Source organism: Dasypus novemcinctus, chromosome 22 (genome assembly GCF_030445035.2).
Source record: "Dasypus novemcinctus isolate mDasNov1 chromosome 22, mDasNov1.1.hap2, whole genome shotgun sequence".
Classification (NCBI taxonomy): Eukaryota; Metazoa; Chordata; class Mammalia; order Cingulata; family Dasypodidae; genus Dasypus; species Dasypus novemcinctus.
Genome location: NC_080694.1, coordinates 70531802 through 70558619, shown reverse-complemented (window position 1 = coordinate 70558619; position 26818 = coordinate 70531802). Strand labels below are relative to the sequence as shown.

The 26818-nt window shown below is 37.1% G+C and overlaps 1 pseudogene; it reads right to left on the bottom strand.

The window, feature by feature from the left end:
• Nucleotides 1-6250: 6250 nt before the first annotated feature.
• LOC105746142 (olfactory receptor 2W1-like) lies at nt 6251-7213 on the bottom strand (annotated as a pseudogene).
• Between the last annotated feature and the right edge of the window lie 19605 nt (nt 7214-26818).

The following is a 26818-nucleotide window of genomic DNA, read 5'->3' as shown; positions in this document are numbered from 1 at the left end:
CAACAAACATTTGTATGGAAGTACCTCATATGGTACTATGAGTTCAACTCTTTGGGAATTGAACCTTGAGTTCAACTCTTGTAAGTGTAAGCTTTTACCCCCATTAAATACCCTTTATAAAAGCCAACCAATTCCTGGTACTTTTCATCAGCATCCCTTTGACTGACTAAGACAGGTATCAATATCATTATCTATATTTTACTGGCCAAAAAGCTAAGAATCATCCTTACTTGCTTCCCTGCCCTCACTTTGGAAATTTGAGTTCCACATTTTCTGAGCAATTCTACTCTTACTAGCATAGACTGAACCACAATCTATATCCAGAATAGGTGTTTATTCTGGGAAAAACAAAAATGTTGGCCTTTCCATGATAGAAGTGGTGCAATGTAATCAACCTGCCACCTTAGGGACTCAATGTGTGTCTCTGCTGCTGGCAGTTTGGGTGTTCAGCAGTGACTCTAGCCAGATCATCATTGGTGGGTCAAGTCCATATGGTGAGCCCACACATAACTTCCATGCCTGCCACCATGGTCATTTCGTTCATGGGCACATTGGTAATGCCAGGTGTAACTGGGGAAAGAGAATGACTGTAGCCATAAAACAGATCATCCTATTTGATTGTTAAAATCCTCCTCTGCTGAGGTAATCCTTTGATGAGCATTCACATTGGCTCAAATAGCTTCACATCTTCTTCCCAATCAGAAATTTCTAACAATATATCCCTCTCACAGACATTCTTGTTACCAAGTTTCCAATAATTTTCCTTCCAAGTCCTTAGCCATCTAACCAAACCACTGGCCACAGCCTATGAATCGATATACAACTGCATCTTTGTTTTTTTCTCCTTTTAAGCAAAATGAACAGCTAGGCATACTGCTTGAAGACTTCCCTAGAAGAGGTATTTGGGAATGAAAGGCAAGTAATAAAGGAAATAGTCAATGGACCTTATTGTGGTGAACGCTCAGATGAAAAGGAGAGAAGATTGAGGCATATTGGAGGATGGGGAGTGTGGAGGATGGAATGTTCCTGGTCATAAAAATCTCTCTGAAGGTAAACCTCTGAGCAAAGTCCCACAGGAAGTTTTGTAAAGACAGCAACAAAGAGTTTAAAGTGCCCAATCACCCCCCTATGGAATTGTCACGGTTTTAGGTAATCTCCTTGTATCAGTTAAAAGGCTTTCAATTAGTTAACCTGATAAATTTGTGAACCATTAATATGTTTGCAATTTATCTTTGTTCATACTGGGAAAGAAGGAATTTTAGAAATTATTTGCATCAAGGAAACCAGTCACATTTGTGAAAACCATAGATAATCTGTAGGCCAAACTACAACTTGTCAGTCCACAAAGAATAATCATGAGTTGTAAATCCATTAAGATAGTATATTTTAACTTCTTTGAAAGAGTATTAGGGTTTTTCTCTCTTTACTAATTTCAAAAAATATAATATCCCACCAAATTAGTCTCTCTCCAGCAATTGTGTTCCAGTCAGTCCTTTATTTCTTCCTATGTGCTTTTAAGGCCACTGTCTCCCAAAATTTTAAAATAATAACTGGTCAGGAACTGCTAGCCCTGTGGGAAATCTGTGCTCAGGCTTCCCATGCTCCTCTAATGGCTTCCAATGACTCTTCAGTGCCTGAAAGAGGTGGACCATATAGTAGGGTTAATCAAAACCAGTAGAACAATGCCTGATATATATATCAAAATACCACATTGAGTAAATGTTACCTGTGATGGTATATACATAAAATGCAATAATGCAAACTCATTAAATGTGATGGACATCTACAGTTAACGGCATTAATCATCAAATAGTCTGTATAAAAAGTATGTCCGACATAATACACAGACTATTTTAATCTAAATATCTTAATTTCTAACCTTTAAAAGTGTTACTTACTTACCACATCCTTTTCTTTCTATCATCTCATAAAATAAAATCTTATCAGTTTGGTGTGTATCATTCCACAAACTTTACTATGCACACAAAAATCATTACTGTATGTCAAATAAATAGATTTTTATTTTAGTTTGTAATTTTGGGATCAAATTATATGTAGTTTGAAGAATCTAGATTTTTCCACTTAATATCTTTGCTGTTTCTAATATTTTGCCACAAAAGATGATCCAGTGAACATCCCTCTAATTCATTTGCCTATATATGTCATCATTACTTTATCTATTAGTATATATTTTTTATTTAAAAATTTATTATAAATGTTCACATAACATAAAAATACAGAGTATAATATGAAATGATTCTGCATGCTCACAACACTAATTGAGCATCTTAACATTTTGCCAAATTTTTACATCTTCTGTGTTCTCCTTGACTGAGTGGCCATTTACATAGCACACACATGGGTCAAGGATTCAAACTGAGTTGCCCTAATGATGTGGTTGAATCAAAACCCTAATCTTAACATAATTTAATCAAAGACATCTCAGCTGAATCTAATATAATAAAAGTATATCATGAACAGAGGAACAGACCAATCTAGAAACATAATCAATATCTCTTTTTGGAATTCATAAATAATCTCAAACTGCCATACTAGCCCATTTGAAAATCGTTTTGCTTTAATAGATGCAGTAATAGCTATTGATATGATCGATATGTTTGGCTTTAGATCTGTCATATTATTTTATATATAAAACTACTTATACACACATGTATACTCTTACTATCTGGTCTGGGGACACAACTACCTATTACTGGTGTAACTTTTAGCACTTAGGAAAGTGTGTTTTTGTTCTAATAGCTATCTTTCTATAAAATAATCAGTCCTTTATTTTTAAATCATTTTTACTGATATTGAAATTGTTCTTTTTCCTTATCCCCTCTGTTTCCTACAATCTCCAATTTGAAGCAATTTGGTTTTTTCTCAAAATTAATAGCTATAAGGAAATAACCAAGTTTATTTTATATTCCATATACTCCCCCATTTCTTCCCCCATTACTGACTGTTGTTTAAGAGAATATAGCCATTGCCATCTATTTTGTTTCTTTCATTTCATCATATATTAGTCTTGCCCCTAGATTATTAAACAAGAATGCCTAGGTCTCATGCCCTGACATGGATGTATATATTTTAGAGACAGGGACTATTTAGTAATTGAATTCTAGAGATGGAGGGTTCTTCAAATTAGAAAGAGTGGTGGGAACTTTACTGGAGGAAAGGATAAATGTTTAGGCTAGTTGTGAATCTTTATCAACATTTACTAGTATACTTGAAAGTGGTTAAAATGGGAAATTTTAGGCTGCATATATGCTAAAAGAAGAAAAAAAAATACATGCAAAACTATAGAACTGCATGATACATAGAGTGACCTAATGTAAATTATGGACTTTAGTTGATGTAATTATAATACAGTTTCATCAGTTGTAAGAAAGATCATAGTAATGTAGAATGTAGTTACAATACTAATGTTAATAGTAGGAAAATGTGTATGTGTGAGGGGGGTACATGGGAAATCTGTACTTGCAGCAAGATATTTCTGTAAACTTATAACTGCTCTAATAAAATTGAAAAAAAATGTTTATGCTACACATAAGTAATTAAATTATAGGCTAAACTTCAGTTGTGACTAATTAATTTGTTCTTAAAATTAAAAGAAAACTACATGAATTCAAATCTCCCATTTTCAGGAGAGAAAAATAACATTTTTTTAGCCAATGTGTGTGTGTGTGTGTGAGCATGAATGCAAGTGAAGAGAAGGAAATTAATCCACTGTGTATGAAGGGCTTCCCCACCTGTTTTATATCTTTGTTTTTTCCTCATTTAATCTTCACTTCTATGCAATAGCTATTGTATCTATCTCAGATGAGAAAACAAAGGCTCAGAAAAGGAAAATAAATTGCTCAAGGAGACACAGTTAAACTTGTGAGTTAAGGTAGATTGAAAATAGCTAACGACATGAAAAAGTTTATGCCATGTGGGTAACTTGTGACTTTTTTGCCTCGATGGAAACTAATTCAAATGGATGATATTTTAATTCTTGAAGAAAATCTAGAAAAGCCTTTCCAATATGCAGATTTTGGGCCACTTTTCGCATGACTTACTAACTTCAATGATAAATGTTAGAGTCTTGCAATAATTAACAAGCTGTAGTTGAGTTTCCCTTGATATGCACTGAGGAAAGGCTAACCACATCCCCTGTAAGCCTATGTGTCCAAGGGCATGGCACTTCCTCACAAGTTAAACAAAGAAACCACATAGAGATGGGAGTAAGGGAAATGAGAACCTTCCCAATCTGAGGGAGATAAAATCCCTACAGATCAAAGAAACATCTGCTCCTGCAGCATTCCAAGAAACCATAACTCCTTAGCCCACTATATTCTAGTCACTACCAGGGACAATTTTCACCTCTAGGACTTACTATTGGTCCCTGCACCTCACTTGGGCCCTTAACTCCCTCCCACCAGCTATCATTTCCCTACCTAGGAAAGTTCTGTATAAATTCAAGTCCCCCCTTCCAGGAGTGGCCTGAAGTCTCTCTTCAGACCCACAGCATGCTGATGGAGGGGCTGAAGTCTGTTCTTCAGACCCCCTCCATTGGGAGAGCTTTTCAATAAATTATTTGCTTGTGGTCAATCAGTCTCTGTGCCCCAGTAAGTGCCATATTTTCTTCAACAATAACATTGTGGAGGCTAATCTGACCCACACATCCATTTATCTATTTTACCTTTAACAAATAACTTTCTTTACCTATTTTGTGCTGTACAGTTATATATATTGGGGCCCATAGATTTTAGATTATTTTTTCTCATTTTAAAACTCTACTTGTCCACGTAAAAAGACAACACTTTCTCATAAGTTCAGACAACTTATTCCATAGGTCTGAATTTGTTGTTAGGCATCAGAAGGATTAGGCTAGTAGTTTTTTTGATTTTTGAGAATTTGATAGCACAATATATGTGATAACACAGCTACATGTCTTCCAATCTCAACTGTTTTAGTAATGAAGAATTCACAAGACAAATCACTTAGCTATTATATTAGGGAAATTATAAGGTTTCCAAGTCACTCTGTTGGAGAGAATACTTTCTTAGGGCATCTACAGTCCCCCATATTGAATACTTAGTAATATTGCCGCTTTGAGTCTTTTTTTAGATTTTACAATGATGATTGTTTATTAAGAAGATGTAAGCCTATCTAACCTATGATATATGTCTAAATAAAATTGAAATAAATTGATAGCACAGATTAATGAACATATATAAGTCCCATACTAACTGGGAATGGTTAAGAAGGAATCTTTTCATTTATCTTATATTTCCAGTCTGCCATAATTTTGACATATAAAATATTTGATTTTAAAGGAATTTACTTTCTGAGGTTTGTTCATTTTGTATTGTTTCCAAGCTATTTATCTGTTAGTCAGATGCATTTAAGAGTCTTTCTTTGCAAAAAAAAAAGAAAGAAAGAAAGAAAGAAAGAAAGAAAGAAAGAAAGAAAGAAAGAAAGAAAGAAAGAAAGAAAGAAAGAAAGAAAGAAAGAAAGAAAGAAAGAAAGACGTAGATATACTTGAAAAATGTCAGTCTACAAGTTTGTTTAAGTCAAATATAAATGGGTTTTGTGTGGATTTTTAGCTTCAGTGTCTTGAAAGGCAATGGATTTAATTGGTTTTATTTCTTGGACTGCTTTTAATTCTGAGCTACTTATTGGCTAGTGTCTGATGATAATGTAAGGGGGATAAGAAATGTGTTGATTTCTTTATACATCTTTACTAAAGCAGAGCAGTAGTTCCCAAATATTGATTATATATGAGTTAAACACAAGAGGTGGATTTTCACACTGCCTCCCACAGAATAGACATTCAGTACATATTTATTTAATGATTGTTAATCTGGTCTCCATATTTCAACCCACATTTATTCCTTGAGGCTATTTACTTACATTCTTTATTATATCTATTACCATGCTGGCTTTCAACCTCTATGGGTTTGCCAAGTTCTTCTTTTTTACCTGAATATTGTCTGCCAAACTCAAAACTTAGAGAATCCTTAAGTTCAACCCAAGTTCCATCTACTTAAAGTATGTGTGAATTCCATGATTTTAATTCCTTGACTGTTTTCAATTACCCTGGGACTCCATTCAGGAAGGAGTCTATTTTAAAAACTGACATAGAATATCTTCAAATAATTTTTGCACATTTCATGCACATTATGAGTTTGGATACAGATGTAAAATATCTAAAATTGAAGAAAACTAGAAAGTGTATTCCATTATTTCAGTCACTCTATATTTTCTATGACTTCCATTTCCTCCTCATCTTTGCAGCTTTGTGCTCCACCCTCATCAGCTTCTTCAGTGCATCCTTCGTGTCCTTGTTCCTCAAGGTGTAGATGAGGGGGTTGAGACTTGGAGTGATGATGGTGTAGAAGAGGGTGAGGAACTTGCTCTAGTCCTGGGAGGCACTGTTACCTGGTCAAAGGTACATGTAGATAATAGTTCCATAGAATACGGACACCACAGGGAGATGAGAGCCACAGGTATTAACTGCTTTTCATTGGCCTGCTTTTGACCTTATTCTTAACACAGTTTGTGCCATGTAGCCATACTATATAAGAATAAGTATGAGGGGGGTAAGAACAATGAAAATAATTAAAGCAAAAACAGACATTTCCACAGTTGTGGCGTCTTCACATGTTTGTTTGACCATAGCCGGCAACTAACACAAAAAAAGGTCCAGAATATTGTTTCCACATCTAGGCAAATGCAGGGTGAGTGCACATAAAACTACAGAATTGGCCAAACTAATGCCCTAGACCGTGGTAATCATCCTGAGGCACAGATGAGGGCTCATGATGACCAAGTAATGCAAGGGCTTACAAATGGCGGTGAAGCGGTCGTAGGACATCGCCGCCAGGAGGAGGCACTCCGTGGAGCCCAACCACATGTAAACGTAGAGTTGAACGATGCAGCCCCCCCAGCTGATGCTCTTGTCAGGCCCCCACAAGTTGACCAGCATCTGGGGGATGATACTGGTGGTGAAACATAGATCCAGGAAAGATAAATTCCTGAGGAAGAAGTACATTGGTGTGTGGAGATGGGAGTCTAGGAGTGTAGCCAGAATGATGGCCGTGTTACCCACCAACATGATTAGGTGGAAGATGGTGACAACTCCTGAGAGCATCACCTCCAGCTTGGGGTGGTCAGTGAAACCAAGCAGAATAAAACCATGGGGAGAACTATAGTTGCTTTGGTCCATAATCCTCCAAAACCTAAATCCTAGAATGAGAATGGGGGTGGGTAAGAGGATGGAGGAGGAGAAGAAGAAGGAGCAAGGAGAAAGAGAAGGTGGAGGAGGAGGAGAAGGAAAAGAAGAAGAATAAGGAGGAAATTTTTCAATGCAAACTTTCTAAATCATTTAATATTTGATTAAATACATGAACTAAAGAGGGAGAAAGAATCTATATTAACAATTTTAAAAATCAGGTGAATTTAATACTGTAGTCAAGTAATAACATATTTGTTGCAGATTCTATTATGGTGATGAGTTTAATATTAGATTTCTTTTTTTTATCCTGGTGACCATGGAGAGCTCATTCATAAATTCAGGGCCTGATTATCTTCCAAGTAACCTTGACAATTTGGAATATACTGGTTCTAAAATAACATAATCCTATGATTCTCCACAAAACTAGTTATCTTGATATAGTGGCCTTATTCTCTTACATGGTCAGAGAGTTCACCTATAAAATACAGTGATTTGGCTAATGTTGGAATGAGGAAATGAGTGTTCTTCTTTTTCCGTATCTTAGTGAGAAGCTCCTTCAATCTCACAGTTTATGTAAGAGATCTGATATTTGTCATGGGCACATTATCTCCCTCAGTCCTAATACCTAACGTATCACCTCATTCTTGAATGCAACAATTTTTGTTATCTTTTGCTTTTTAAAATTTCCACCACCTCTGCTCTCCTTGAAAACACTGCCATTTTTCCTCTAGATTCTGTCAATACTCTCTTATGTATAAAGGCTGTTCATTTACATTGTATCACCGCACATAACATCGCACCATCCATGTCTTGATGCTAGCCAATGGCTTTCCAGTATATTAAGGTTGATTTAAAGTTCTAAAGAAGCACTCAACAGACCTGCATGATTTGGCTCTTGCCTAACCCTCATTCTCATCTCACAAACAACTTTCCCCATCTTGTTACTTCCTTCTCTCAGTTTTTTCACATGCCAAACTAATTCTCATCTAAGCTCTTGGAAACCTCTTGTTTTCTAAACTCCTGCTCATTCTTTAAGCTGCTTCTTAAATGTTTCTTGCTTACAGAGGATGTTCCTGGCCCACAGTCTCTTCTCATTTCATATCTTACATCAGGTGTAGGGAGTTCTTAAGAGCGTCAGCATAGCATGGAACTTAAGAGATTGGGCAGAATCGTTTTGTTAATGTGTTACCTGTGCCTGGTGTTTAGCCTTTGATCCCATGCAATTTACAGAACACTGCTGGGTTTAGTTTTCTATCTGTAAACATAGAGACCAAAATAATATGTAGGGTTGGGGTTAAGATTAAAAGAACAATGTGCATAAGATGTTTGAACAATGCTTGAACATGATCTGCCTCAATCATCATGTTACCACAATGATGAAGAAAGTGTACTTAAGCACCATGTAGGTAAATGTTTAACACCCCAGTCCCCCACTAGTCTAAGCTTTAAGGAGGAAGGCAGGATGTCTATTGTTTTCACTCTTTCTCTAGTACCTAAAGCAGAACTTCAAAACACAGATAATTTTTGAATAAATGAAAAAGTGTTCACACTGTGGATAATGATGGAAAAATCACTAAAGCTATTAGTTAGCATTTTCTAAACTTTGAACACTAACACTGATATTTTGTGAAGTTATTTGAATGCGGTGATAGTTGGGGTTGGAATAATGGAAAAGACTTTGGTATTATATATGTAGTAACAAATAACCAATTTATTCAGTGTGTTGAAAAGTAATTGAAAATACTTGTCTCTATTTGAAGGACAAATAAGTTCAACTTTCTTCATTAGTGGTGCTCTAGATACACATGGGCAGAGGTGCAGGAAATTTTAACATATAAACAGATTATGAACACTCCAAATTCATAGTTTCTTGCCAATGATTATGGAAAGAGAGCTTCTTATCATCTGAAGGAAAATTAATATTCAGAAAGTTTCATTTTAAAAATAGCTAAGAGAAAATATTTGATTGAAGCATTACAGGTATATATCAAAATGGTGTGTGTGTATGTAGATAAGAACAAAATTCTGTGCTTTTTGTTTATTATCCCATTTCAAATATGTTTCTTCAATATGAAAACTTGAGTCAAACTGTGATCATGTTTCAGAAGTAGACACATTCACCAGACTAACTAAATATACTGGGCAAGATAGTTATTTCGTGAATTCCTCAGAATTTGCTTTTCAAAAATCATGATTTAAGCCATTGATCCAGTTAGATAGAAAGAAAAGAAATAACTCTAAAATGGATCGCAAGCTTTCAAACACCATTTGAGTTCTAAAATGTCTGAGCAGGAGATGAATAAATGATTAATAGTTTCTTATTGACAGAAATCTTGGTGTGTGTATTTGTGCCTAACTTCTGAATAAAATAGAGCTTTAGTTAAAATTATCTAAATAAAATTAAAATAATTTAAAAATTATATAATGCTTTTATTTCCTTGACAATTTCATTAGTAATGTGACTTCCATTCAAGAAGTAATAAAAATCCCTTTCAGCCTATTAAAATAGCTGACATAGAATACCTTCATATAATTTTTCATGCACGTTATAAGTTTTGCATACTGAACTAAAATCTTGAGTCCTTCCTAGCTTCACAATCTTCATGAATAAAATATGATATTTCAAGTGTTTTTCAATTTAATCTAGTTTCCTCTTTTATTTCTGCTGCATCAAAATTTCTGAAATCACAAATCAAGAAGTAGCCTCATATCCTCCTCTAATAATACAGATTAATTTTCTCGGTCCTTCATAATATAAATAGAAAGGAGGCTTTCTCTTCAGAGATTTAAAATATTTCTTTACTTTCAGATCTCTTATTGAAAACCAGAAGAACTAGCCCATACAGATATAAATCCTTTTTCTTCTGCTTCTCACAATATTTTTACCAACGTAGGCACACTTTTCCAAAAGATTATAAAGATGAACATTACTGTGCTCAAGAGAGTTCCTTTGACCTTCTACTTCTCGAAGCAGTGCAGAGCCCAGACTGGAGGCAGAATTTGTTAAGCACTGCTGTCCACAGCTGCACTTCTTTCCTGCTTCCCCGCAGTGACATTAGATAGGTGCCTTTCACACAGTATTAAGGTAGATTCTCCACAGGCCTCCTCCTTTGGAAACCTGTGACTTCAGGTGAGGGGATGAAACCTGTCACCAAGTCCACTCCTACATCAACCTGCAAATATTCTTGAGCCTAGAGAAATAAGAATGGAACAGAATTTCTTAACTGTCTGAAAATTGAGATCATCAAGAAAAGCTAACTAAACCACCGGAAGTGCATCCCATTGACACACTAGGATACACTACTATAAAAATTCCAGTTGGTGAATCATAATATATCCTAATATTTCAAAAGGACACCTTTAGTAGATAAAAAAGTTATTCAGTATGAAAGAAGGACAGGGAAATGAGAATGTATTTCCAGAAATTTTTTTCTAGTTAATGATTGTATTACAAATAATCAAATTTGCTCTTAAATAAATAAAGTGTGATTCTAACACTAGAGTTATAACATATATTGACTATTTAAAATAATCTTACCATGGATAGTAAGATTAATTTTGGAAATAAATTGCATTTAAATAAGATACCTGTAATACTTATTTCTGATACCCAAGGTCGAAACAGTGTCTGTGAAGATGTTCAATTTCCAAAGCCCTAAAGAGTATGTTGTGGTTCACAGGAAATTGTTTTTTTTTTATTTGGTACTAACATGCCTCTGACTTGATGATCATGGTTGGCGATTTAAATACCTCTGTGCTTATGACAGCTATTTACTTTGGTATGTCAGAGGTCATGTTTAACCTGAGGTCCTGGAACAAATGTGGGCTCTGAGGGATTTTATAAGTTGGTTTATGATCATTCAGTTTATTTTAAACTTTTATGAAATAAATCAAAGCTCACAGAACAGAAGAGTGGGTGCAGCTCAGTGTTTGAGCACCTGCCTCCCATGTATAAGACCCTGAGACCAAACCCACTACCTCCTAAAAAATTGCTGCAAAAATAGAAAAAATAAACAGGACAGTAACAGAAATAATACAAACTCCACACAGAGAACTTGAAAATATTCTACACCTCTAAATACCCAGATTCACTAATTCTAACATTTTGCCACCTTTGCCATTTCATTCTCTCTATCCATCAATCCATCCATCCATGCGTCCATCTATCCATCCATCCATTCATCTCTCAATGTACCTGTCTGTCTGTCTGTGTATATCTATTTATTGATCCATTTGCTGGACACTTGAATATATGCTATATATATCATGCTCCTTGATCACATAACACCATTATACATGTTTCCTAAGAACAAGGAAAATCACTTATGTATCCACCTTAAATGCAGTTTTCAAGTTTGAGAATAGTGATATGAATATAAACCTTAACGTTTATATTCCCATTTTTCATGTCCCACCAATGCCCCTTTGCGTCTGTTCTCCCTTGTTAGGCCCCGCCCAGGACCATGTATTGCCTTTAATTGTTACTGTCTCTTTAGTTGCTCTTTTTTTGTGCATGGGAACATGTACACATTCTAAACTTTCCCATCTAGCCCGCCTTCTCCCCCAGTTCACCATTCAGTGGGATGAATCACATTCACTAGGCTCTCCCCGCCTTCCTTTCCTAAAACTTCCCACCTCCCCAGTCAGGAACCCTACACCCGTTAAGAATTAACTCCTCATTCCCTCACCCCTGAAACTAGTAACCTGCACTAGAACTTATGACCTTATGAGCTGGCATTTACTTGGATATTTTCTTTGTAGTTTCCATGGGGCTTACATTGAACATCCTAAACTGTAATAGTCTCATTAGATGCCAAATTTACTTCAATATATATACAAACCATGTTCCTACAACCCTCCACCCCACCTTTATGAAGCTTTTGCCATGAATTAAATGTTTATACATATGAGTCCCAAACGAAGGATTTATCATTACATTTAGTGCACCTATCTGCCTTTTAGATCCTATAGGAAATAAAAAGTGGAGTTACAAAACCAAAACCACAATAGTACTTGGGTTTGTATTTATGCCTTCATTACCCTTCCCAGAGATCTTTATTTCTTCATGCCAGTTCAATCTATTGCCTTTTTTTTCTCTTGCAGAACTTTCTTTCTATATCTTATAAGGTTGGTCTATAGCTTTTGTTGCTCTGGGAATGGCTTAATCTCTCCCTCAATTTTGAAAGAAAATTTTGCTGGTTGTAGAATTCTTGGTTGGCAGATTTTTGCTTTCAGCACTTTAAATATCTCATTCTAATCTTATCGAGTCTCCCTTATATGTGACATACTGCCTCTCTCTTGCAACTTTTAGAATTTTCTGCTTTAGCATTCAACAGTTTTGATTATAATATTCCATAGTGAGAGTCTATTTGGTTTATCCTGTTTGGAGCTTTTTGAGCATGTGTATGTTTTTGATGGGTTTCATTAAATTTGGGAAGTTTTCAGCCCTACTTCTTTGAGTATTTTCTCTGCCCCTTTCTGTCTTTCTTTTCCTTCTGGAGTTCCCACAGTGTGTAAACTGCTGTGCTTTAAGTTGTTCCACAGGTCCTGCAGGCTCTGTTCAGTTTGCTTCATTTTTCCTTATTTCTGCTGCAAAGGATGGATGATTTCAATTGTATTATCTTTAAGTTCACTGTTCTCCTGCCAGCTCCAATCTGCTGCTGAACCCCTTTAGGAAATGTTTAATTTCTGTTATACTGGTTTTCAGCTTTGTTTGGTTCCTTTTCATAATTTCCATCTCTCTATTGATTCTCTCTTTGTGTTCATCTAATGTTTCCCTGATTTCCTTTAATTCCATGTTTTCCTTTAGTACTTTAACCATGTTTAGAGACATTTTTTTCTTTTCCTTTTTAAACAAATCAGTTTTACTGATACATAATAACAAAGCATAAATCCATCCAAAGTGTACAATCAATATCATTTGGTACAATCACAGTCATTCAGAATAACTATGTGATTGTACTATGTGATTGTTCTGTATTCATAATACAGAAGGTTGTTCCTAATAACCTTCATTATTCCAGCAACAATAATGACAATACTGAGAAATAAAGAAACAACCAACAATCCAACAAACCGAAGAGCACTCATCACCTATCAATCTCTATGCTTCCCTTGCTGTACATAGTTGCTATTTTGTTTTCTTCTCCCTACTTTATTTTTATTTTTACTCTGTAAAAACAGGCTTATATATGCAATATCACCCATATTTGTATGTTACATGAGATATCATTATGTTATAGAGTCCTATGTTACAGTTTTTAGTTTTCCTTCTAATAATATACATGTCCTTAGATTTTCCCCTTCAACCGCTGTCATTCCCATATAATAGCTATGCTGGTCACAAACAGCATGCTGTGCTCTCACCATTTCCATTCATTTCCAAAGATGTACAGACAACCTTTTAACCATTTCTGCACGGATTAACCATCAGCTTCCCAACCTCTACCCTCATTCTATTTCCTGATGGCTTATATTATAATTATTAATCCCATGAGTATACACGATATACGTAGTTCATAATAAGCAGTCATGTAGTATTTGTCCTTCTGTGTTTCACTTGCTTCACTCAACATAATGTCCTCCAGGTTCATCCAAGTTGTCTTATGCTTTAAGATTTCATTTCTTCTTACGATAGAGTCATTTAAAAAGTCTTTGTCTGGTATGTCCCAGGTCCAATCTGTCTTGTTGACTGCTTCTAATGCTTTATTTTTCTCCTTTGCCTGGGCCATCATTTCTAGTTTCTTTGTATGTTTTGTATGTTTCCTGGACCTCTGATTTTTTAGCATGTATTTGCTGGAATTTAGATTCTGAGGCCTCTGCTTCTTAATCTAGTATTAGGAGAAGAGTTTTCCTTGTCTGCAAGGAGCTAAGGAAGGAAAAGAGAAAACACCTTTCCCTTCTTTGAAGACTGGCCTGTGCTAGGGTCTCCCCCAAGGCTTATCCTCTCAATTACCTTAGAGAACAGCTCAAGGCCACAGTGCAGGGGTCCTGGCTGGGTCTGCACCTGCTCCCTTTTGGGCCCTCACATGTGGCCCTGGAATTCCCCATGTACACAGCTATGAAATCCCCTTTCCCGAGGAAATGGTTTCCTCTTAGCCTGGGCTACACCGTGTCCTCCAGCCATGCAACAGCCGCCACACAACTGCCTCCCTGCAGTGTCCTGTGCAGCAGCTTCTGCACATTCTGGGTGGGGAGTTCCTCACCCCCAGGCAGACTGGGTGAGGCTTAGGTGCTTCAGCACGTGGGCGATTGCAACCCTGCTCCCTCTAGACCCCTGACCAAGGACCTGCACCGAGGGTGAGTGACCTGCTCCCTGCTGAACAGTGACGGGGAGCGGGCACCTGAGCACCCAGATCTTACTGTTTTAGATTGCCTCTTTCTTGATACCTTGATGGTCATGTGGGCATATCCCTTTTTGTTTGTTTGTTGTGTGTTTTAGCAATAATAAATTTTTAGAAATTTTTAGATTTACAGGAAAATTATACCGAAAGTATAAGGAATTCCTTTATAACCCCTCCACCCCTCGCCACACACACGACTAGTTATTATTACATGACTAGTGTGGCACATTTGTTACAATTGATGACCCTATATTGAAGCATTGGGACCCTACCCGAAGTCAATGGTTTAAATTATGGCTTACGTTTTGTGCTTTACAGAAATGTGTACTGTCATGTTTCCATCATTGCAGTATCAATCACAACAGTTTACTGCCCTAAAAATGCCCTGTGTTCCCCCTATTCACTGTCCACCCCGAATCCCTGGCCACCACTATCTTTATATCACTCTTACAAGTTCTTCCCTTAACACAAGATAACTACAGTAACGGTAAATCTACTTTGGTCCTAATTACACTCCCCCTTACATTTGTTCATTCCTCACTCTTGATATTACAATCTAATATTTCCCTTCTAATCATATTCTGATGTTTCAGCAATACCAGTTGCATTCACAAGTTGTGCTACCATCACCCCCTCTCTTACCAAAGCATTTCCAAATTGGAACCTTGTATATTTTAAGCCTATACTTCCTATTCCCTGGTAAACTTTAATGTATATTCTGACTCTATGGGTTTGCTTATTCTAGTTGGTTCACAACAATGAAACCATACAATAGTTGTCCTTTTGTGTTGGGCTTTTTTCACTCAATGTGATGTCTTCTACGTTCATCCATGTTGTCATATGTATCATAACTTCATTTCTTTTTACAGCTGAATAATATTCCATTGTGTATACATTTTATTTGTCCATTCCTCAGTTCATTGACACTTAAGTTGCTTCCATCTTTTGGCATTTGTGAATAATGTCATTATGTATAATGGTAAGCAAATATCTGTTAAGTTCTTTATATGCCAAGTGAGGTTGTGAGGATAAAGTCTGTGAAAGTTCTTGGAAATGTTTTTGGATCATATTGAATTCTAAAAGCTATAACAGTTTCCTTCTACCATCAGAGAATTATTAGTCTATTTATATCTCATTCCCTTCATTTTTCACACTGGTAAATTTAGAGCTATAATAGAGTGCTTCTCTAAATTTCTCACAATTAAAAAAATATACAAACATACTTGTGTACCCATGAAATAACCCACAAACACAATGCACACATTGAACTGATAAACGTCAGGTACAGGAGATGGCTGGCTTTGCCCAAATGCTTTGACTACAGAAGGCACACAGCTCGTTTGGACACGTAGGGGGAGCTTTGGATGGGATTTAAGAGTCCACACAGTGTTAGATGTAATGATCCTTACAGGGCAGGAATCCAGCCTTCAGCCCTGCACTGGAAATCCTTCCACAAATAGTCACAAAACTTCTATTAGCACAACTTCCTGACAAGAAAGTCAATTGCACAAGAAGCAGCCTCTTTCCTATAATCAGTACTTCTTACTTACTTCTATTGACTTGAAAGATGTTGCATTGTAACATCCAGCCCCAGGTTCCTTTTTAAAAATTATACTTTTAAATTTTTAAAAAAGATACTTAAATTACATAAATATTACATTAATAATATAGGGGATTCCCGTATGCCCTGCTTCCTACTGCTCCCACATTTTCCCACATTAACAACATGCTTCATTAGTGTGGTACATTTGTTACAGTGGATTAACACATTTTGGACCCTTCAAATTGAGCATGGAGTATAGTTTATATTGTAGTTTACCTTCTTTCCTGCACAATTTTGTAAGTTATGAAAAGTCACATAATGGCCTCTGTCCTTGCAATGTCATTCAGGACAATTCCGTTCCAATGTCCCAAAAGTGCCCCCCATATTACACCTAGATTTTTCTCTCCATCCCCTCAGAACCTACAGTGGCCACTGTCTCCACATCAATGACAAAATATCTTGCATTGCTAGAATCACAATAAGTCTATCATAGAATACCAGTAAGTCCACTCTAGTCCATTGTTCATTCCCCAATCCTGAGGATTCTGGGATGGTGATGCTCACTATGCCTCTAACTGAGAGGGGGCTTAGATCCCATGAGGCAAGTGGATAGGATTATCTTACTTGCTGTTGCATACTATATCTGGTCCTTGGGATGGTTGTTGTCCATCATCATCTTGTTAGTTGCCCTGGGTGAGTCCAATGAAACAGAGAATAGGAGTTGCAACTCTGTTGAGATTTTGTTTAAACTCTGAAAACAACATGGTTTAATTATTTTTTTTAGAAGGTACTGAGGATGGAACCTGAGACTTTGTACATGGGAAGTAGGAACTCAACCACTTGAGCTACATCTGCTCCTCTAAATTTTAATAAATTTAACTTTAAATAAAGTTTTATTATAAAATAAACTATATATAAGGCCCTTCCCTCCACCTCCCCCCCAACGAATTAAGGCGGATATTCTTGTAACTAACAACCAGGTCAAGAAAATAACACTTTGCCAACTACCCCAGGAGCTCCTTGTGCTGCATCCCAGTCTTAACCATGCCTTGTTCCCCAGAGTTTGTACTAATCTCACCTTTTTAGTTATCACCTCCTTGCCTTTTTAATACACACCAAAAGTGTATGCCTAGAAAACATTGTTTATTTGGCTCATTATAAAAGTTTGATATGTCTTTGTTTCTTTGACTATTATAAATTATCAACAAATTTACTCTTAGAGTTCTTTTCCCAGACTGAACGCATAGAGGACGTCAACTGTTTTTGATACTCCCTGTGCTTTAATGGCCTCTGTTTGCTCTCCACTGGACACAGCATGGCTATGAAACTCCTCCTTACTGAGCTCACAGGTATATTACACTGAGGGGAAAACAGAAGAAGTAGACCTGCTCACATTTTCTAAAATATGTTAGTAAGTGAGAAACATTGTTGTCTCAATTTAAGCTTTGGATCATGTGAGGTTCCAGGAACTTTTATTAGAAATGCCAGGAATTATACTTTTTGTCATTAATGTTGTGACCCCAAATATAAGACTTTTTATTTAGGCTTTAAAAAAAATCATTTTCCACATTGATTTCAGCTTTGGGTCTTAATCTTCAGATGGTATTTTGAATTTAATTTAAAAGCGAATGTGAATTAAAAAATGAGACAAGGCACCAGACCTGAAGAAATAGATAGTAAAAAAAATGCATGGGCTATATTTTAATTGAAGCTTAGTTCTTCTTTTTTCTTTGTGTGGCCTGCAGGTCCAGAAATATCATCCTTTTGCCCCATAAATTCCTCTGTGACATATAGTAAACCTAACCATGTTTAGACATAATTTGAATGTATACATATATGTGGAGAGAAAATTAGTAACATTAAATCTCATAGCTGTATCAAAATTTGTAAAAAGTAAAAGTATATTTCACAAATATTTTATTAATATGAAGAGGTGTAACTTCTAGCCAACCAATATCAAACAGAAAAGACAACATAAAAATCGGGAAAAGGTTTTGTGGTGGATGTATGGGAGTGCTGTATATTATATACATACATTGCTGTGGTCTAGGGCTCCTGTGAGGAGAAGCTCAATAATTAGGGGAAAAAAAGAAAAAAAGATAGGATGTAGAATTTTTTCCAAGTCAACACGTATTCTCTATCTAACCTTTAAACCCATCGCTATATGCCATTCCCTAGTAAGGGACCCTGACATTATATTGGGCTTCAAATTTCGGTGAGTTCTGGATCACAGAGTGTTTCAACAATGGCAATGGAGGGATACTGGTATAGGATACCATTGACAGGTGATATATGGCGGACAGGGAGCTGTACAGAACATATGTCCAGGGTGCATGGTAATGTTTGAATATACTCATAGTGGCAACAATTAAAAATCACAGCAGGGGGGGTACTGGGTTCCTGGCCAGTGGTGCTCTGTTGTGGTCCCTAGGGGAGCAGCGACAGTCTCCCAGGTGCAGCGGCGGGGAACGGGAGGGAGTGAGGGTTCAACAGTGAGCCCCTGACACTAATGACTATGCTTGTGAGCTGATAAGCCTAAAATAAGAACAAGGCCTAGAGCAGCATTGTGCCTGGGAATTTCCTCCTGTCAGCCTTCATGTTACTCAAATGTGGCCAGTCTCGAAGCCAAACTCAGCATGTAAATGCAATGCCTTCCCCCCAGGGTGGGACATGACACCCAGGGATGAGCCTCCCTGGCACCGAGGGACCACTATCAACTACCAACTGATGATGCAACTGGAAAATGACCTTATACGGAAGGTTCAATGCGGATCAGCAGAATATCCCTGTCTACATAAAATAACATGTCTTTAAAATGCTGTTTGACCTAATGTAAGGGGGAAATGGAAAGGAGAAATGAGTTTATATGGCTACGAGTCTCTAAAAAAGAGTCTGGAGGCTGGCAGAAGGATTGCCCTTATGCACAACTGAGCAGAGTCTGAGAGACAGATAAAGCAGATACAACCCCCAGATATTGGTTCCTTTGAGGGCTAAAGAGACCCATGAGAGTTATGGTCATGGCCGATGGGGTTAACTACTAGGTCAGATGGCCCCTCTTTGGAAATGGTGTTTATGTGTGATGAATCTGGACTCAGATGGGATCTCTCTTCATAAGACTTTCATGCTAATGTGCTGGAGGTGCAGTTAGTGTTGGGGTTTAAGATATATTTAGGGGATTTGAATCTCTGGACTGACAATGTGATAGCCAGGTCCTGAGCCTCAACAGACTCCAGCACCTACAATCTGATTTATTGGACTTACCACACTCAGCTAAGATGGAGTTGAAGAAGGACAACCACCACACCATGGAGCCTAGAGTGATTACAACTGAAAGTGGGAGGATTACATCCAGCATCCATGTGGAATCTGAGCCTCCTCTTGACATAGAGGTGCAATGGCCACAACCTATCCAATATCCACATAGAAGAGGTAGCATTGGATTGGGAATAGTGGACATGGTGGCTGATGGGTATGGAGAAAGGCAGGAAGAGATGAGAGGTGGAGGCATCTTTGGGACATGGAGCTGCCCTGGCTGGTGCTTCAGGGGCAATCACCGGACATTGTAAATCCTCACAGGGCCCACTGGATGGAATGGGGGAGAGTATGGGCCATGATGTGGACCATTGACCATGAGGTGCAGAGGTGCCCAAAGATGTACTTACCAAATGCAATGGATGTGTCATGATGATGGGAACGAGTGTTGCTGGGGAGGGGGAGAGGTGGGGTGGGGGATGGGGTTGAATGGGACCTCATATATATATTTTTAATGTAATATTATTACAAAGTCAATAAAAAAAAATCAGTAAGACCCTAGAATCTGTGATTTTATTAGAGCTCAACCTTGGCCACTTCTTCACAGTATGAACTTGGACAAGATAATTAACTTCTTCAAGTCTTATTTTCCTTGTCTATAAAATTGTTATTTTAATAGAACCCGCTTGATAGAATTGTTGTAAGGATTAATGCCACTATGTTTGGCATTCACTAACTTCAAAATCTACTAACTGCTCTTGCTGAAACTTGCTGCTAGGGCAGTAAATTATGCATATTTGTTTATATATCACCTAACTTTCACACTTTTGCTTTCGTGTTAGACTGCGGACAATGTTATTCATCATCCACTTTCTATCCTGTGTCTTCTGTTGGAGATTATAGAGAATACTTAGCACATATGAAAAGATAGGCACATATTCATATTTTCATAATAGAAGAATTCACAGCTGCTGTGCTCTCATGTAGTCCAAACATACCCATGGTTTCAATATGAAAGTCCTTCATTTCTCTAAGACTGTAAAGAAGTCACTATTTCATGTGAACGTTGGAGAAATACTAGATGTGGGCTGGTGGAAGAGTTGATGAAGTAGATTTGGTTAAACGTGATTTGTAGATATTTGTATTCCTTTAATATCTATTCTTGTTAGACTTACATATAGGTTGATTTCTGTCTATTTAACACGGAGTACACTACATTGGTAGCTGTGTACTCAAACAATCTTTAAGACAAAGTATTTATGTACAGCTCTGAAGGCAAAGGTCAGTGGCTTAGACCCTGGGGACTGCTGTCCCACAGAGGATATTAAACAAATCCATGACTATGGCCAGAATTCTATCCAAATAGCAATTTTGTGAAAAGTTCTCCTAAGAAATTCAGATTCAACTTCTCTTTATTAGATTTGTTCAATGGGAATTAATTTCAGGGAACAATTTAATTAATGATTATATTAAACATTGCTGAATTGGGAAAATATGAAATAAACCATATCTGTAAACATTAAGACACTAAATTGAAACTTGGTTTATTTAATAGATATCAGTGAAGTCAAGAGATGCAGGCAGTTAGCTCTGTAGGTGTTATGTCCACAATACAGAAAATATTGGGTTGAAAAGAAATCTGTGGCCCTTAGGGGTAGTCAAAAGACGAGTAATTCTAAGTTCATGAATCACATCAAGTTTCATTACTAATTAATTTTAAAAATACTGTGAACACCCTTGAAACCTCCACTCTGTTCGAGGACTGGGTCTTAAAATTTTCAGTTGATACTGGGTCTTAAAATTTTCAGTTGATCATGCTGGATTTTAAATTTGGTTCCGGGCAGAGGTCAGGTGCAGTACAAGGGGAAACCAGGCCCCAGAGAGAGGGGGTGCCTGTGAGAGGTCGATCATAGTCATGACTGGCTTGGGAGGCCCCACCAGCAGGTGGGGAGCGCATAGCAGAGTGAGGGGGATGTGGGCTTGAGCCTCTTTTGTGCTCTCCAGTGAAGGTGAGCAGATTCCCAGGGGAGTCAAGGATTGGTAAGTTTAAGGCAAATGGCAACATCAGGGCAAAGGGTTACGGTCCAAGGGTGCTGGGAGGTGAGCTGTGGGTTTGGATGTGGCATGTGGGTGCTGTGGGTGGGGGCTGCAGGTGTGGGTATGGGCTCCAGGGGAGGTGATGACCCCTTACTGAAGAGCTGCTCTTGAACCAGGCCATGGGTGGGAGCAGAGGCCAGAGGTTTAACAAAGTGAGGTGGGCACCAGGGCAGGCAAAAAAAAAATGCATAGTAATAACACCAACAACTTCTGGCTACCACATGCCTCTTCACTCTCCTTCTTCCTACCTGGCCCCCTGGAACAATTGCAATCTTGCATTTGTGCTCACCATGCACTTATTTTAGAAAATAATTTGTATGCTAACATATTCACAGATATGAATGCCTCAAAAACATGTACTTTTAGTTTTAGAAGTTTTGAACTTACCTTCTTATGTGCTCTTCTGGGACTTCCATTTCTCACTTAACACTTTCTTCTAAGATTCACTCAATATATTTTATTTAGCTATAATTTCTTAATTTTCATTTTTGTATACTATTCTGTTATGCAGACATATAACAGCTATTGTATCTATTATCATGTTGAACATTTGTGGTGTGTGGGAGTCACAGACTTGAAGGGTATCGGGAATGAAATACAAAGAGAGAATGGGATCAGGGGATCTGAGAACATTGCAGCCTCAGGCTCATCAGACAAGTTTATTAATCTCAGGGGCTTCTTTATATACCCCAAGCAATCATGAGAACCAGCAACTATCCTAGCTAACTATTCCCATTTCCTCAACCTGTGTAACACAATGGATCAAAATCTACGATTATAATTCAAAGTACAAAATTCCAATGTTCTATTATATTGTTAAGAAAACATACCCATAAATCTTGTTGCCCAGGTTGTCCAATTCTACCTAGTCCTCGTTCCACCTGAATGTACACATTTCCTTACTAGATTTATGACCTGCACATATAGGTATGGAGACAGCATGACTCCGTGGTCAAGGAAGTAACTTGCCTCCAGGGAAACAACATGCCTTTGTTTTCCACAGTGGTGATTACTATTGTTGACTTTATGAAAGTTAATAAAAGGAACATTTTTTGGGTATGTCTGTTGGAACATATATGAAAGAACGTCTTTTAGGCACACACTTAGGAGAGGAATTTCTGCTTATAAAATCTTTAAATATTTAATTTTACAAACTATTTTCTCTAATGGTGGCTGTATCAAAATTTACACTCTCCTGTGTAATAGATCTATGTCTTCTCCAAAACTGGTGCCTGTTTTAAATTGCAGGCTTTAAATTGTTACCAGCAAAAAGTGTAAATTCTGTGTCCATGGTCTTCATTTCCTTAGTAACTACTGAGGTTGAATATATCTTCATATAGTTACTGCAGTATATAATTACCCTTCTTTGTAAATCCTATTTGTAGAACCTGCCCATTTTTTACTGCATAGTTTGACTTTATTATCTTATTAATTCATAGGCACTCTTATTTATATTTGCTTTAATTCTTTTTCTGTTATGTGCCTTGCAAATACTTTCTCTAAGTTTATTGTTTGACTCTATTTTAAAAAATATATATTTTTAAAAATCTTGACCATCAGAAGTTTTCAATTGCATGGAATAATTTATTAGTCTTTTTTTCCTCAGGTGTTAGTAAATCCTTCCCAATCCCAAAATCAGAATGATATTATACTGACTATAGTATTCCTAATATATTATTGGAATAATATATAGGATATTATAAATAATATTCACCTATTTTATTTCCTAAAAGTTTTAAAGTTAGGTTTCCTTATCTCCTGCAGTCAATTTCTGTGTGTGGTTTAGGGTATGCATCTTAATACCATAGATTTGCAATTCGGATAACCAGATTGCACATTAATTTATTGAAACATTTTTTTCTTTGTTGATGCCATATCTCTTTCATATATCAACTCCCTAGGAGTATGTTTATGTGTGTATATGTATCTGTGTGTGTTCATCCCTATGTAGGTATGTTTCCGGGCCTTGTATTCTGCTCCATTGCTGAATTTGTCATTGCCTGTTCCAATACCATCTTGTTTCAATTATTATGCATTTATTATGAGTCTCAGTATCTGGTAGGGTATGAGGCACCTTAACTTCCTCTTCAGAAGTAGCTTGGCCATTTCTAAACCTTTGCCAATCCATAAATATTGTGGCTTTAACTTATGGAATATCAAAAAAAGTCACTTTTCTTTATTGCTTTTGGTTGGCACCATAGATGAATTTAGGGAGAACAGAAATTTTTATTATATTAAATATTTCTACTTTTTAAAATGGTTTTTCTTCATTTTAAAAATTTGATTAACCAAGGAAGAAGAGAGCATTTTCCCATTAATTCAGTCCCAAGGTTTCTATTTAATGCTAGGTGTCATGGAAGATTAGGGTGGGAGTTGATTTTGATATTTCAGAATTTCACAGCATAGTATGTTTGATAACACATCTAGATGTCTTCCGTTCTCAGTTGTTTTAATAACAAAGAATTCACTAGATGAATAATTGAAGCAACTATACTAGAGGACTGAGAATGTCGTGCACATCACTCTGAAGAATTCTTTATTAGGGCGTCTACAGCCCCCTATATTGGACACTCAATACATTACTGCCAAGAAGACATTTTTAGATTTCACAATGATCATTTATTGAGGAGATTTAAGGCCTGTGTAACTTATGATATACACCTGAAATAAAATAGAAAAACTAATTGTGCAGATTTACATGTATATTTAGGACCCTTGCTAAGCGGAAACAGTTTAGAAGGAATTTTTTTTTGTCTTTATATATTTCCAGTCTGTCATAATGTGTGACTATGCAATGTTTCACACTTGAAGGAGTTTTGTGGAAATTTAATATGTCTGCATATTCTGACACTGGATCATTGTGATACGTTTCTAAGCTGTATTTATTAGTCAGATGTATTTAAGAGTTTTTCTCTGTAAAAACAAAACAGATAGATACGCATGAAAAATTATGTCAGTCCAAGAGTCTGCTTATTTCCATAAAAGTCAAATGACATAAAATGGGTTTCATATGGATATTTGGATTCAAGGGTTTTGAAAGACAATTGATTTAATTTGATTTTTTTTCTTTTTTTAAATGTTACATTAAAAAACCTTAAGGTTCCCATATACCCCCCACCCCCTCACCCCACTGCTCCCATATCAACAACCTCTTTCAACATCATGGCACATTCATTGCATTTGGTGAACACATTTTGGAGCACTGCTGCACCACATGGATAATGGCTTACATTGTAGTTTACACTCTCCCACAGTCCACCCATACAATGTCCAGCATCTGTCCCTGCAGTACCACCCAGGACAATTCCAAGTCATGAAAATGCCCCCACATCATATCTCTTCTTCCCTCTCCCTAACCTCAGCAGCTACCATGGTCACTTTCTCTTCCTCAATGCAACACTTTCTTCCTTTACTAGTCACAATAGTTCCATAGTAGAATATCAGTAAGTCTACTCTAATCCATACTCTATTCCTTCATCCTGTGGACCCTGGGATGATTATGTCCACTCCACCTCTATATCGATAGGGAACTTAGATTCCACATGGATGATGGGTGTAATTCTGCTTACAGTTGTAGTCTCTCTTGGCTTCCTGGTATGGTGGTTGACCTTCTTCACCTCCCTTTTAGCTGGCTGGTAAGTCTGATCAACCAGAGTGCAGGAGTTGTATGTCTGCTGATGCTTAGGGCCCAGGTGTCACATGGACAGTCCAGAGATTCAGGTCTCCTGGGTATACACCAACCCCAGCACCAACCACAGGCTCAGTAACAGTGACAGAAGAGGCATGTGTAGAGAGGTCACATCTGAGTCCAACTCCATCACACTAAGGAGCACAAACTCCAAAGTAGGGCCAACTGACATGACACTGAACTCCAGAGCCATGTGCTATGACTGTAGAAACTGTGTGTCTCATAGTCCTCAGGAGCAACGGTACCTGGGATTGTATCTACTTTGTCTGTCTCTGGGATCCTACTGAGATGTGCATAAGCACAAACCTCTGATGACCTCCTGACTCATTTAAGTCTCTCTTAGTCATACAAATTCAGTTGTCTTTACCATTTCCCTCTTTAATTCAAGGTCTTTTTCTAGTTACATCATCAGCTCATAAATGGTAGTAATCCCTTAGCACTAGGAGGCTCATGACCAGGAGTCATGTCCCATGTTGGGGGAAAGGTCATGCATTTACATACTGAGTTTGCCTTATAGAGTGCCACGCTTTCTTTAACTATGAAGTGAGTCTAAATTCCCTGGACAAGGTGGTTGGCAGGAAACTCTGATAGGAGCCAGTGCTGTAGTTGAACCAGGAATTTTTCCTATGATCTCTGAAAATTTCAGATCTGGTTTTTAAGATTACCACCTTATTGTAGGAGAGGACTCCCCACATTACTGAGACTAATTTTCTTTATTGATTGTAGAGGCAATCAACTGAAAATAGGTGCAAATCCCATCTATGAAATACCACATATTACAAGAAGGCCCGCACTTGAGCAAACAATTGGAGCCTATAATCTAGCCAGGTTGACATATAGGAGTAAAAATTACTGAGGGCGGAGCTCTTCTTAGACTGCAACTGTTATGTTTCCCAGATCCGATGATGTGGCCAGTGTGGAGAAAACCATGGTCAAACCATCTTGACTTCTACTTTAGAGGCTTTCACAAATGCATGTCCACAGTTTTTAGGGTCACTACAAAGAAGGATTAAAAAGCCTTGGTGTCTATCTTTTATCTTCAACAATGACTCACTCCTTAAGGGAAAAAAAAATAGGAAATGTCTTTGATCACCTTTCTTGGAATGGTGATCTCAGGATTGATCATACTTTACACAAAGGATAACGAACATTTACACCTTCAAATATTATACCTGCCTTCACTTCAACAGAGTTTCACAAACACATACCAAAGTATCCTTCATGGTTGAAGATAATAAACATATAACCCTGTAGTTTATATGTAGAGAATGAAGCTGTCTAGCACAAGTAAACATTTCTATGCGTTTCTTCACCATACTCTTAGTATTCTTTATAAACAGAATTTTGTATATCATTCCTTTAGGGAGTCTTGACACTCACCCTCCTGAAGTGAGCAATCTTCACAGGCCTAGCAGGCATCCACATTAATTGAAACCAAGTCAAAAGGATATATTAAGGAAACAATCATGACATTCTAATTAGTTTCTGTATAATGAATTTGACACAAATCTTGCTAGGCTTTTTTTGCCAAACTGAAAGTTACTATATTCCTGTGAATATACAAATACCTTATAAAAAGGATACTTTAAATGATAAAAAAAATCAAATACATTATTTAACATCAGAGAAGTTTTATTTTCATGAGAATATATGGGAAATTTAAAAATATTTTA